General features: G+C 40.3%; 1 long non-coding RNA gene across 1 annotated transcript in view; it reads left to right on the top strand.

The window, feature by feature from the left end:
- LOC131704989 (uncharacterized) overlaps positions 1–9387 on the top strand; it is a 28399-nt gene extending 19012 nt beyond the window's left edge. The window contains exon 3 of the long non-coding RNA XR_009310108.1: positions 8039–9387. This is a non-coding gene — a long non-coding RNA (uncharacterized LOC131704989). The remainder of the gene's footprint in view (positions 1–8038) is intronic.
- Positions 9388–12258: the final 2871 nt, after the last annotated feature.

Consider the following 12258-nt stretch of genomic DNA (forward strand, 5'->3'; position numbering starts at 1 on the left):
AAATTCCACCTTAACCTTTAAATTTGGGCAATATAGCGTTTACCGACTTCTCATATGGGTTACAGAGTTTACTCATTGCTACTCTCCTGTGATATGCAAATCCTAGGTTAAAAACAAGATATTTCAAGGGTGAGCGGCTCTGTGTTATGTTGTGCGCAAGACCGACAGGTGAGGTCTCCTGCAGCGCGAGCAGGGGGCGTGGCCACTGGGCTGCGTGTTCTGTTTGTGTGTGTGAGTGTGCTGTGATTTGGTTGTTTATGTTCTGTTAATGTTGTGTTTAGGGATGTCAATCAATCGCAGTTAACTTCTGCGATAAACGCGTTATTTTTTTTTTTTTTTAGATTCATTTTTTAACACACGTTAATCTCCCTCTGTCTTGACCCTCTCCGCATACCGTAATTAATTCCCTGCGGCACCATTTCAATATACTCGTGCATGCAACTGGAGAAGTGCAGTCGTCGTTTGAATAGAGTGCCAGAAATGCATGTTAACGGCTTTCATTGTTGCCCCTGATGTCCTCCAAACCCAATTAAAAAACCCAGAAACAATGGTCAGCCTAAGTTCCTGCCCTGCCACTGCCTGGCCTGCAGCACAAAACAGGGGACTTTACCCACTTTTATATTTACCACTACACCACTGATCAGAATAATATGTAAACAAACACAAACCAAAACGTAAAATAACTGCAAACTGTACCACAGCAGAAGCAACAGATGAACATAGATAGCTGTTTTTTTTAATTTATTTATTTTATTTGAAACATTATTTTTTAAAGGTATGTGAAACCTACAGTTTTTGTTTGCTGTCCTGTAGAAACTCCACCAAATGTCATGTAAAACAAACATTTTTGTCATCCTATAAGCCTATAAATATATGTAGTTTAGAGAGCATTACAAGCTGCTTTTCATCCTAATCGAGGTCAAAGTGTGAACCGCCACTCAGATATCATGGGGTAGATATGAGCCCCCTGTACATTATTCCATATATAGCTATACTAACTAGGGATGCATTTAAGATTTCAAATAGCATGGAATTCAAAGGAGATAGGGGGGAAACCTCTGCCGAGTGTAGCAAGGTGAATTTTCAGGGCTCTGGGTCTGGGCAGGTCTTTGTGAACCTTTGCAAGGCCAAGGCAACCTAATTTACTGCTCAATGCTGCTCAATCTGTGACTCAAGTTACTGTTTTTGTAATTGTATTTAGGTGAAGTTAACAGATACTAATTTGGAGATTTTCTCAAATGCCTTCATTTACATAGATGCATTCCTGTTAATTAGGGCATGGGAGTTGATATATAGCATCATAGATTGTTTAAGATATTTGATGGGTGATTGTGTTCCTAGATACATTACAGTGCAATGTCAATGATACTTCCATAGCATCAAATAAAACAGAACACACAAACCATCTAATTTAATAAATTGAAGTTGGGGAAGAGGTCAAGAGCTACAGAATTTACTGGAAAGTCTGTGACAAAAATCTGCAAGGCCAGGATATCTGTCTGTACATGCTGTCGTAGTAAGTGGGTCAAAAGTTTAAATGTATCTTTAAGGGGATTTCAGTATTTGCATGACATATCAGTTTTCCTGACAAGTGTATCCTTCTAGTTGTTTAGAATCAGTCTGTGTAATTCTCTTTCAGTCATCACATCCTGGTGACCTTAAAAGCTTAAAGCCCCCCTGTTGACTCAAGAGGGCTCTCAGAATCATGTCTAATTCAGCGACACCAACGTGTAGCCATGAACCTGTCCTCTTCCAACACCCTGCCCCTTGTGGATGTAAAAACATCGCATTTGCTCTGAGAGTCTTTACCCTCATTTAGGGGTTGATTTGATCTTCCTATACCACTGGGGTATCCTAGTTGGATTAGAGCAATTTACATTACCGTTAAATCCTTCTAGACTGCATCAACCACTTATTTTAAGGGTAATCTAGGAGTGAGTGATACGATCTAAGGAGATTCCTCAGTGCTGTAAAATGCTCTGTCAAAAATAAATGAATTAAATGTGTTATCTTTTACATGTTGCTTTTAGTATTACAAAGTGTTAAATGTGGCTTGACTGCTGTGTTGCTTTGAGTAAACTCTGCTTGACCTTGCCCTGTCTATAGAAATATAAATTGAATACTGCCATATACAGCTCTATGGCCAAAAGTTTTGTATCACTCTATAGAATTAACTTAGTTGAAAGAAACTTTCTGAATAATGTTACGTTAACATACTGAATTACATACCGCGTTGTAGTTTTCCATATACTTAACGAAAAACTAACAACAATTAAAAAATGTGACATTTTCGAAAATCTAACATGAAATACTGTAGTACAGTTTACATTTTGTAGTTTCTTTGATTACATGATGTTAAATAAAATATCTAAATTATGGTCTCATATATATAATAGTGGAGGTTAAGTGGAAACGCAGAGTATTGAGGCTTAACAGGAGATCTACACCTAAGAAAAAAACAACAATATTCCTATGTTTAAAAATCCCCACGGTGTATGAATTGTGTTTTGGCAGTGACGGGGTTACAAACCCATCCATGCATCGTGCATTACTGTTCACTTGTCCTCCAGTTGGGCAGATCAAGATGTGAAAATGTGTGTGTTTGAATGGAAGACCTGACCTAGATGCAGGGGAATGAAAAATCATGTGGTCAGGTTAGAGTGGATAATATATTGCCAATCTAACCTGTCCACATATATAAAAGCACAGAGCTGCCTGAATAGGGGGGACGCTTGTAGGAAGAGGACAGTACCTGGTGTTCACAGCGTTGCAATATCACTCTTGTTTTGTATTTGGTTTATTTTCTTTCCTTACTGCTTAATAAAGATGCGCCACCCGGTGTTAACAGCAGTTATTGCGGGTGACTTCTGTTTTGCTTGCATGACTATCAGTCATTGTCACAATACTGCTGATCTAAAATTGTTGTGCTGACCTTAATCCACTGTCATTTTTATAATGTTAACGACCCCAGAGGTGGATTAGTTAGTCCAGCAGTCTGTCACTATCAGAGGTAAGTGTGAACAAATCAGGTTGTGAGGCTTGCTTCAGTGCACACTCAACACTGCTCTAAAGTGCCAGTGTGAAAACGGCATAAGAGTAAAGGATTGCTTCTGTGCCACACGTCACTTATTACACACCATTATTAACATTACAGATGATTACAGGGAAAGTACCAAATCTGCTAAATAAAACATTGTTGTTTAAATATTTCGAGCGTGTTCCTTTGACCCAATTCCTTTATTTCAATTATAAATGATTGCATTGTGAATTAAGAGTGCAAAACAAAATAAACTACAGTACTTCATTCTTTTTGATGACATGTCTGTTTGCTCAGCTTGCTCAATATTTTGCTGCAGTTTTCAGAGATCTCTGTCACTAGGTTCCTCTTGATTTCAAAATGTGCCTGGTTAGAGACAAACATGTCATATTTTCATTAGAAAGCTAGGATTTATTTTGAATCAAGAAGAGATATAACAGCGTGTAGCAACAGAGCCCCAAGCCACGGTCACTGTGTAATGGTCTGTTTGGCTTTTTCCAGTATAACAGACAGAATAAAAGCATGACTGCGAGGAGGCTTGCGGGTCCAGTGGGTAAAGAAAGGGGCTTGTTACCAGGAAGTTACAGGTTCAATCCCAGCTACTGACTCACTGTGTGTGACCCTGAGCAAGTCACTCAACCTCCTTGTGCTCCGTCCTTCCGGTGAGATGTAAAACCAAGGACCTATTGTAAATGACTCTGCAGCAGCTGTTGTGATGCATCGTTCACCCCCAAGTATCTGTAAGTCACTTTGGATAAAGCGTCTTCTAAATGACTAAATAATAATTAATGTGATTTCTACAATAGGCAGGTCCAGGCCTCACTGTTGCAACTCCCCACGAAAGCTCAGGAGGACTAAAGGTCAGGGGACATCCTCCAATCCTTCCTACATCTCTAGAGAAGCACTACAGTGGATATCAGTAAGCGACCAGCCCCTGGAGGACAAATGTACAACATGGGTAAACATTTCTTATTGGGCATCGCTGCTGTGTAAGCGATTCAGTGCAGAACAGAGCCTGTTAACAACAAACCCATGCTTCACGCTTTGGGAGACTACATGTCTGTACCCATTGCTTGTATTTCAGAAATATACTTGTGCGTGTGTATTATAATTAGGGCTGTATTTTTTCACGTAAAAATAATTTGCTTATTTCACAGCATATGTGCATGAAGTAATAAAAACAAATGTTTATTGTTATAAAAGTTCTTATCTAAAACAGGTCTAGAAAACAAAGGTTTCCATTTCAATGGCTGTAGCAGCTACTATTTTGGAGGTTCTACGTCGAAGGGGTACTACGATTTTTATCAAATAAAAAAATAATACGGTATTTCACTGACAGTTTGTTGTGGCATTTTAACTGCCATGGTAAAAGCTCTGAGCCGGGTTGCTCAGTAACCAGTTTAGGGGTCCTTCAGAAACAGCTGCGCAAATGTCGCCTTGCTTCATTATCAATCGCACGTTTACTTGGTTGTTTTTTAGTAAGGCTGGGATTAAGTCACCGTGGTCACGGATTCTGTGATTTTAGTAGAGAACATTGAACTTTACCAACACAACTTGAAATTCCACCTTAACCTTTAAATTTGGGCAATATAGCGTTTACCGACTTCTCATATGGGTTACAGAGTTTACTCATTGCTACTCTCCTGTGATATGCAAATCCTAGGTTAAAAACAAGATATTTCAAGGGTGAGCGGCTCTGTGTTATGTTGTGCGCAAGACCGACAGGTGAGGTCTCCTGCAGCGCGAGCAGGGGGCGTGGCCACTGGGCTGCGTGTTCTGTTTGTGTGTGTGAGTGTGCTGTGATTTGGTTGTTTATGTTCTGTTAATGTTGTGTTTAGGGATGTCAATTAATCGCAGTTAACTTCTGCGATAAACGCGTTATTTTTATTTTTTTTTAGATTCATTTTTTAACACACGTTAATCTCCCTCTGTCTTGACCCTCTCCGCATACCGTAATTAATTCCCTGCGGCACCATTTCAATATACTCGTGCATGCAACTGGAGAAGTGCAGTCGTCGTTTGAATAGAGTGCCAGAAATGCATTTAACGGCTTTCATTTTTGCCCGTGATGTCCTCCAAACCCAATTTAAAAACCCAGAAACAATGGTCAGTCTAAGTTCCTGCCCTGCCACTGCCTGGCCTGGAGCACCAAACAGGGGACTTTACCCACTTTTATATTAACCACTACACCACTGATTAGAATAATATGTAAACAAACACAAACCAAAACGTAAAATAACTGCAAACTGTACCACAGCAGAAGCAACTTATGAACATAGATAGCTGTTTTTTTTAATTTATTTATTTTATTTGAAACATTATTTTTTAAAGGTATGTGAAACCTACAGTTTCTGTTTGCTGTCCTGTAGAAACCCCACCAAATGTCATGTAAAATGAACATTTTTGTTTGTAAAAAAAAAAAAAGAAAAATGTTGAATTTTCATCCCCGTGACTTCATTTTCCCCCTTCCTCCATGATTTTGAACAAATTTACCGTGTCTTCTGCGTGATTTTTAGTACAAATTTCTGTGACAAAATCCCAGCCTTACTTATCAGTTATTAAAATAGGAATGCCAAATCAAAAACAAAAATGTCACTTTCCTCCACCTAAAAGATTGAGGCTGGCGTGTCAGAAATATGGAGAGGAATTTACCACAGAATGGTCATTCATTAAAAGAAGTGGAGTGTCTCAATCTAACGTCTGTGATACTGCCAGACAGACTTCTCTGTGAAACATGGTGGACGTCATGACTGTATCACTCTCATAGGTAAGAAGAAACACCAGCAATACGCACAATCTGACACTCCCCATTACTGTGTTTGTGCAAATGGGTTTTGAGGTTTAGCTCGCTTTAAATAATGAATTATTGGATACTACACAGCATTTTGCAGAGTAGTAAACATGATGTTAAATCTTTCTTGAGGTGGTGTTATTTTGATAGTTATTTTTATAAAGTTTTGAGGTTGAATAGTTCCTAAAACACTCTTCATTAATAATATTTAAATCCAGAATAAATAGAATTTCGAATTGAAATCAGTGTTGAAGTATTTTTATTGGGGTTTTTTCATTTCTAAATGCTGTCTGTTTACAATTACCAAGATGTGTAGATTGAGGTCAGAATGAGGTCATTGGCTTGCCAGAGCATGAGAACCTTTTCATTTCTAGGGGCTTCGCTCGGCACATGCTACTGTTTTCTCTTTTCAGAAGCTGGCATCTCTGCAATGTGTGTTGCCCAAGCAGTGGTGTAATTAGCACTGATGCTATCTTCGATTTGGAAATGTTTCTAGCTCCGGTTTAGTTTTCTTGATTATTTGATCCGGCGTGGGGAAGTTGTTCAGAGTCGTGATCACTACTATTTCATTTTTGCTTGTGCTGCTTGGTTTCAATAACTTTTTTTTTTCTCCATTTACTTTTTTTAGTAAGCAAGCATGAATAAATCAAGTACGTTTGTATTGAACCCACTAAAATGTCATACTGATTGAGGAAGACAGAGAAGCAAGTGTGCAGGCAAGACAAACAGTGAATAGCTCAATGATTTCAAGAGCAAATGAAATAAATAGGAGAACAGCAGACAAGGACAGAAACCACAGAGGATATGCAAATCAACAGGATACTGGCGCAAGATATCAGCAAAAACGCAGTCTAATCAGTTTAATCAGGGGCTGTAAAACAGCTAAATGTCTATAATTGCACATTTAGTAGTGCATGGTTGAGGATATATTTCCATGGCTTGGGTTTGTTCTGTTGCTGAGAAATACATGAATGGCTATGTGATAGGGGTGGGGTTATCCGTTGACAGACAGGAGAGACACACAGAGGCAATTCTCCACACCACACACACTTTAACCTCAATGACAGCTTTGGGCGTTGACTGCAGAATCCGGTATATATTTTCAATATTGCGTTTTTTGCAGAAGAGTGAAGTATTACAGTACAGTACATACCTGTGTTATTCTGCAGGCCCATAACAATCTGAGTGACTGAAAAGCAAAACCAGTAACAAGTTAATAGCAAGCTCAGTAACATGACGTACCTCGGGGTCATTTCTGAAGCCCCCAGTCTTCAGTAATTGAGCTTTAAAGGGATATTAAAGTTTTGCAGAACACCCTGCAGTGTTTACAGGAAACACATTGCTTAACCTTCATGTGTTCCAAGTTGTCTGCATTTTTAAACATATCTCCATTTTTAACCACACGTCATGAGTCACAAATCAACTGGGCAACGCATTTCTCAACATTGATTCGGGAGCGTTTGCCAGGAGAAAGAGAATTTCTCTTCTTCAGTGTATCCAGATCTCGCTCCCTCCTGCAACAATGCTGATGCTGTGATTGAAATGAGTGTCATATTTAACAGAAACAAATCTCTCTTGGCAAATGGCCCTGAGTTTCTACTTGCTGTGATACGGACAGCACTGGATACAGCAACGATAAAGCAGGGGGTTCTTTAAGATGCAGGTGTAGCTGCATCCAGGAATAAAACTGTATAAATATGCTTTGGTGTTTGCATTAGCTTCAGTCTGTTTTATTTACTCCTATTTGTAACAGAGGACACAAACTGTTATGAAATAGCAATCAAACTACAAAGTAATAACCTTCAGACTCTTTCAAACAAACAAAAACACCCAAAGACTGCTTGTGATAGAGACAGAAAGGGTCAATGCTGTAAATCTCCCTCCCAACTAGAAAGGGCACTGTGTAAGGGGGAAGGTATGCTGCCTCCTAGATCTGCCACCTCAGTGGTAGGTGGAAACCGGAAGGTAACCATATTAGGAGGGGCGCGTAGCTGCAAGTACTCAGGACGATTCCATTGCAGTCAGCTGCGGGGCAGCCCCCTATTGGAGAAACCATGGCGACGCGTTGATTGCAGGGAGGAGTTTTCTGGGTACAAAGGGGAAGCAGCTACGTCAGTACCTCCCCTTGCACTGAGAAACTGAGAGACGACAGGCCAGAGCTGGTGTGTTGTTTTCTATTTTATTACGTGTTTGTTTGTGTTTTCTCATAGAGGAGCAAGAGGACGGGAGGCTGTAGCCACAGAGCCAACACGGACCCCAGAGCACGCCCTCACCACAGAGCACAACACAGCACAGCGCACGCACCACGATCCCCGAAGGAGAAAAGCACAGTTTCGTGCACGGAGGATTGTGGTTTAAGGAGTGTCTTTTGTTTACCTCGTTGCTGTTTTACCCCAATATCATCGCTGATAGTGGGGTATATTATTATTTTTCATTTGGATTATTTTGGTGATATTTGTGTTAACCATTAAAAGGATTATTCTTTGGGAGACAACAGTCTGGACATGCCACATCTTTTGCACCGCACCATTCATCACTAATTTCGGAAACATTTCAATTCTGAGAAGACTTTGTTTTTATTAATGTGACTAAATTAGAGACAAGCAAATAAACAGATATGTTGAAAACTGATTTTAAAGCACTGGTTTCTATTGTATAAATGGTTCCTACTTATTGTACTGTTTACTATTTTATTCCTCATCTGACGTCTATAAGCAATCTGTGTTCAGACTTTACCATAGTAAAAGCACAGTGAAAGTAAAGGTAAGCACTGTAAAGACCAGAGTGGTATGGTAAAGCAAATGCAAAAATTCATGGCAAACTATGGCAAATATACAGTAGAACCATGTGCAAACACTGTGCAAATTTACTGTGGTAAACTTGTATGAGGGCAAAGCCAAAAAAATATTACCATGTATAATTAAATGTATCTCAAAAGAAACAAAATATGTGATAAATGAAATAAAAGAAATCAGAAATGTGGCATTCTTTCTTTTCCTGTTTGTAAATCACCATTTTGTACAAGTCATGTTCTTTGAGGCTGTCATGTTGAGGTAAAGCTTACTCGTTTTAGTAGCATTTTCCCTTTAACTTTCATTACTCCACGGTACAACCATTAATGGCAAATTAGTCATGGTACGTGCCTACAAACCTAACCCTGACAGTTTCAATGTAATGTGTTTCATTTAAATATGTGTTGATTTTTCAGCTGTTAATGAATGAGGTTTACAGTTTTCAAAACATTTCAGATCTGCACAGGGAATGGAAGAGCACAACTGCAATATTTACAAAGAAAGCGTGCCACTGAGTCTCAACCTGCTCACCACACCGATGCTCTTTTATCAGTTCTTGAGACACTCTGGGACACCTCTACTTTATATTTTTAACCCCAGCAAAAGCTTTTGGCAGCATGAGTAGATTTAGCTTCCTCTTATAAATACACTGATGTGCATTTTGATTCTCAGCATTTCTGTATTTCTGTTTGGAAGTAAAAACCTCTGGTTACGTAAAGGCTGCCTAGAGATGGAATTTCCCACGTTACCCTTGAAATAAAACCAATTGTTTTTAGGCTCAGCTCACTGCTACCGCCCCCGCGCTGACTCGGGACCGGTGAAGATGAACACACGCTGTCCTCTGAAGCGTGTGTCGTCAGCCGACCGCTTCTTTTCACACTGTAGACCCACCATGCAGCCACCTCAGAGCTATAGCGTCGGAGGACAACGCAGCTCTGGACAGCTTATAGGCAAGCCCGCAGGCGCCCAGCCAGACTACAGGGATCACTGGTGTGCGGTGAGCCAAGGACACCCTGGCCAACCTAAGATCACCAACCCCCCCCCGGGGGGGCGCTCGGCCAATTGTGTGCCGCGCCCTGGTAACTCCCATCCACGGTCAGCAGTGGAATAGCCTGGACTTGAACTGGCATCGTCCAGGCTATAGGGTGCATCCTGCACTCCACGCGGAGCACCTTTACTGGATGTGCCACTGGGGAGCCCCTGAACACATTTTTTAAACGCTACAGCAACTGGGGGCTCCCCTGTGCCTCATCCAGTAAATGCATGACCACATGGAGGGCAAGGTGAGTCATTCACTCAGGAGTGACGTGGTTCGAATCCTGGCAGTGCTGAGTTGTCGATTTTGGCCTGGCACACACAGGGATAACTTAATTGTCCTTTTGTATTCCTGCAGGGTAAAAGGAAAGTAGGCTGGGGGCAGTTCACATCGTTGTGCACCAGCCACCCCAATTGGTCAGGCACAGACCAGCAAGGCTGGGCCTCGCCTCCTGGAAATACAGTAGAACCTCAGAGTTTGGAACCCCTTGGGAATGGAGGCTGTTCAGAAGTCTGAAATGTCTGTATTTCTGAAAATGAGTTTTCAGTGGTTCTAATAAATGTGCACACCTGCTATCTACACCCTCAATCTGGTGAATAATACAGGGTTACAGTACAGTGATGCAATGCTCATATTGTTATGGTTCTAAAGTCTTTACTATAACTGGAAAAAGGCTACATTTAAGTTACTATTGTAGCAAAAACACAGATTTAAACAACCAGGAAAACAAACTGAAACATTTAAATCATGTGTTTTGTTTAAAACTAAAATGTTCCTAGTAAAGTTGCCCATACTTGCTTTGAAATCTTTTTGGTACAGTAATTTTGCCTTCTGCATGACCAGCACGCCGCTTCTAGGAGTGCCTGTCTGGTTGCATTGCACACATGGTTGGGTGATTGCGTTCTTCCGGCTGAAAGTATGGGTGTCCAGTAGAGCGGTCAGTTTATAAGTTTGGTGTTCAGAATTCTGAGGTTCTACTGTAGATGACTGGTTGGACTACAGGAATGGAGGTTGCATGTTATTCTTCAGTCCTCCTGATTGGTAGGTGAGTGAGGAAACATTCTAATTGGGCTTTTTTAATAGAAACCTGGGGTTAAATACAACCACAATAATTGCAGTATTATAAAACCAGAAAGGAACAACTTAATTGCAGGATGAAGCAGTTTCATTCTGAACAGCTTCTTGCTAGTTCCAGAGTTTAAAATGATTAAATCTGAAATGAAAGAAAATCAAGAAGCCTTAACATAGCGAAGCATACCATTTCCTTAACATAGCGAAGCATACCATTTCCTTAACATAGCGAAGCATACCGTTTCCTTCTTAACATAGCGAAGCATACCGTTTCCTTCTTAACATAGCGAAGCATACCGTTTCCTTCTTAACATAGCGAAGCATACCGTTTCCTTCTTAACATAGCGAAGCATACCGTTTCCTTCTTAACATAGCGAAGCATACCATTTCCTTAACATAGCGCAGCATACCATTTCCTTCATAACATAGCAAAGCATACCGTTTTCTTAACATAGCGAAGCATACCGTTTCCTTCTTAACATAGCGAAGCATACCATTTCCTTCTTAACATAGCGAAGCATACCGTTTTCTTCTTAACATAGCGAAGCATACCGTTTCCTTCTTAACATAGCGAAGCATACCATTTCCTTCTTAACATAGTGAAGCATACCGTTTCCTTCTTAACATAGCGAAGCATACCATTTCCTTCTTAACATAGCGAAGCATACCATTTCCTTAACATAGCGCAGCATACCATTTCCTTCTTAACATAGCGAAGCATACCGTTTCCTTTTTAACATAGCGAAGCATACCGTTTCTTTCAAAACATAGCGAAGCATACCATTTCCTTCTTAACAAAGCGAAGCATACCATTTCCTTAACATAGCGCAGCATACCGTTTCCTTCTTAACATAGCGCAGCATACCATTTCCTTCTTAACATAGCGAAGCATACCGTTTCCTTCTTAACATAGCGAAGCATACCGTTTCCTTCTTAACATAGCGAAGCATACCATTTCCTTAACATAGCGCAGCATACCATTTCCTTCTTAACATAGCGAAGCATACCGTTTCCTTTTTAACATAGCGAAGCATACCGTTTCTTTCAAAACATAGCGAAGCATACCATTTCCTTCTTAACAAAGCGAAGCATACCATTTCCTTAACATAGCGCAGCATACCATTTCCTTCTTAACATAGCGCAGCATACCATTTCCTTCTTAACACAGCGAAGCATACCATTTCCTTAACATAGCAAAGCATACTGTTTCCTTCTTAACATAGCGAAGCATACCATTTCCTTCTTATCATAGTGAGCATACCGTTTCTTTTCATATTCGTCTGTTCCTCTCTCAGGTGATGGATTTCTGTTGAAATTTCAGAGCCTGGAATCAAAGAAGGTTTCAATAGATGTTTAATAGGCCAGGCACCTAATCGGCACAATAACCATAACAAACTGTTCAAAAAAGATTAGTCCTCTCTGACTAGGGGAAGCAGAGCAGTATTACAGTGGCATCAGTGCAGTGCAATGCTGATCTGCTGCCTTGTAGGTATCCTGTCTGTTGGAATGATTTTGAATCTTCACGTGTTCA

The sequence above is a fragment of the Acipenser ruthenus genome, chromosome 34 (assembly GCF_902713425.1).
Source record: "Acipenser ruthenus chromosome 34, fAciRut3.2 maternal haplotype, whole genome shotgun sequence".
Lineage (NCBI taxonomy): Eukaryota > Metazoa > Chordata > Actinopteri > Acipenseriformes > Acipenseridae > Acipenser > Acipenser ruthenus.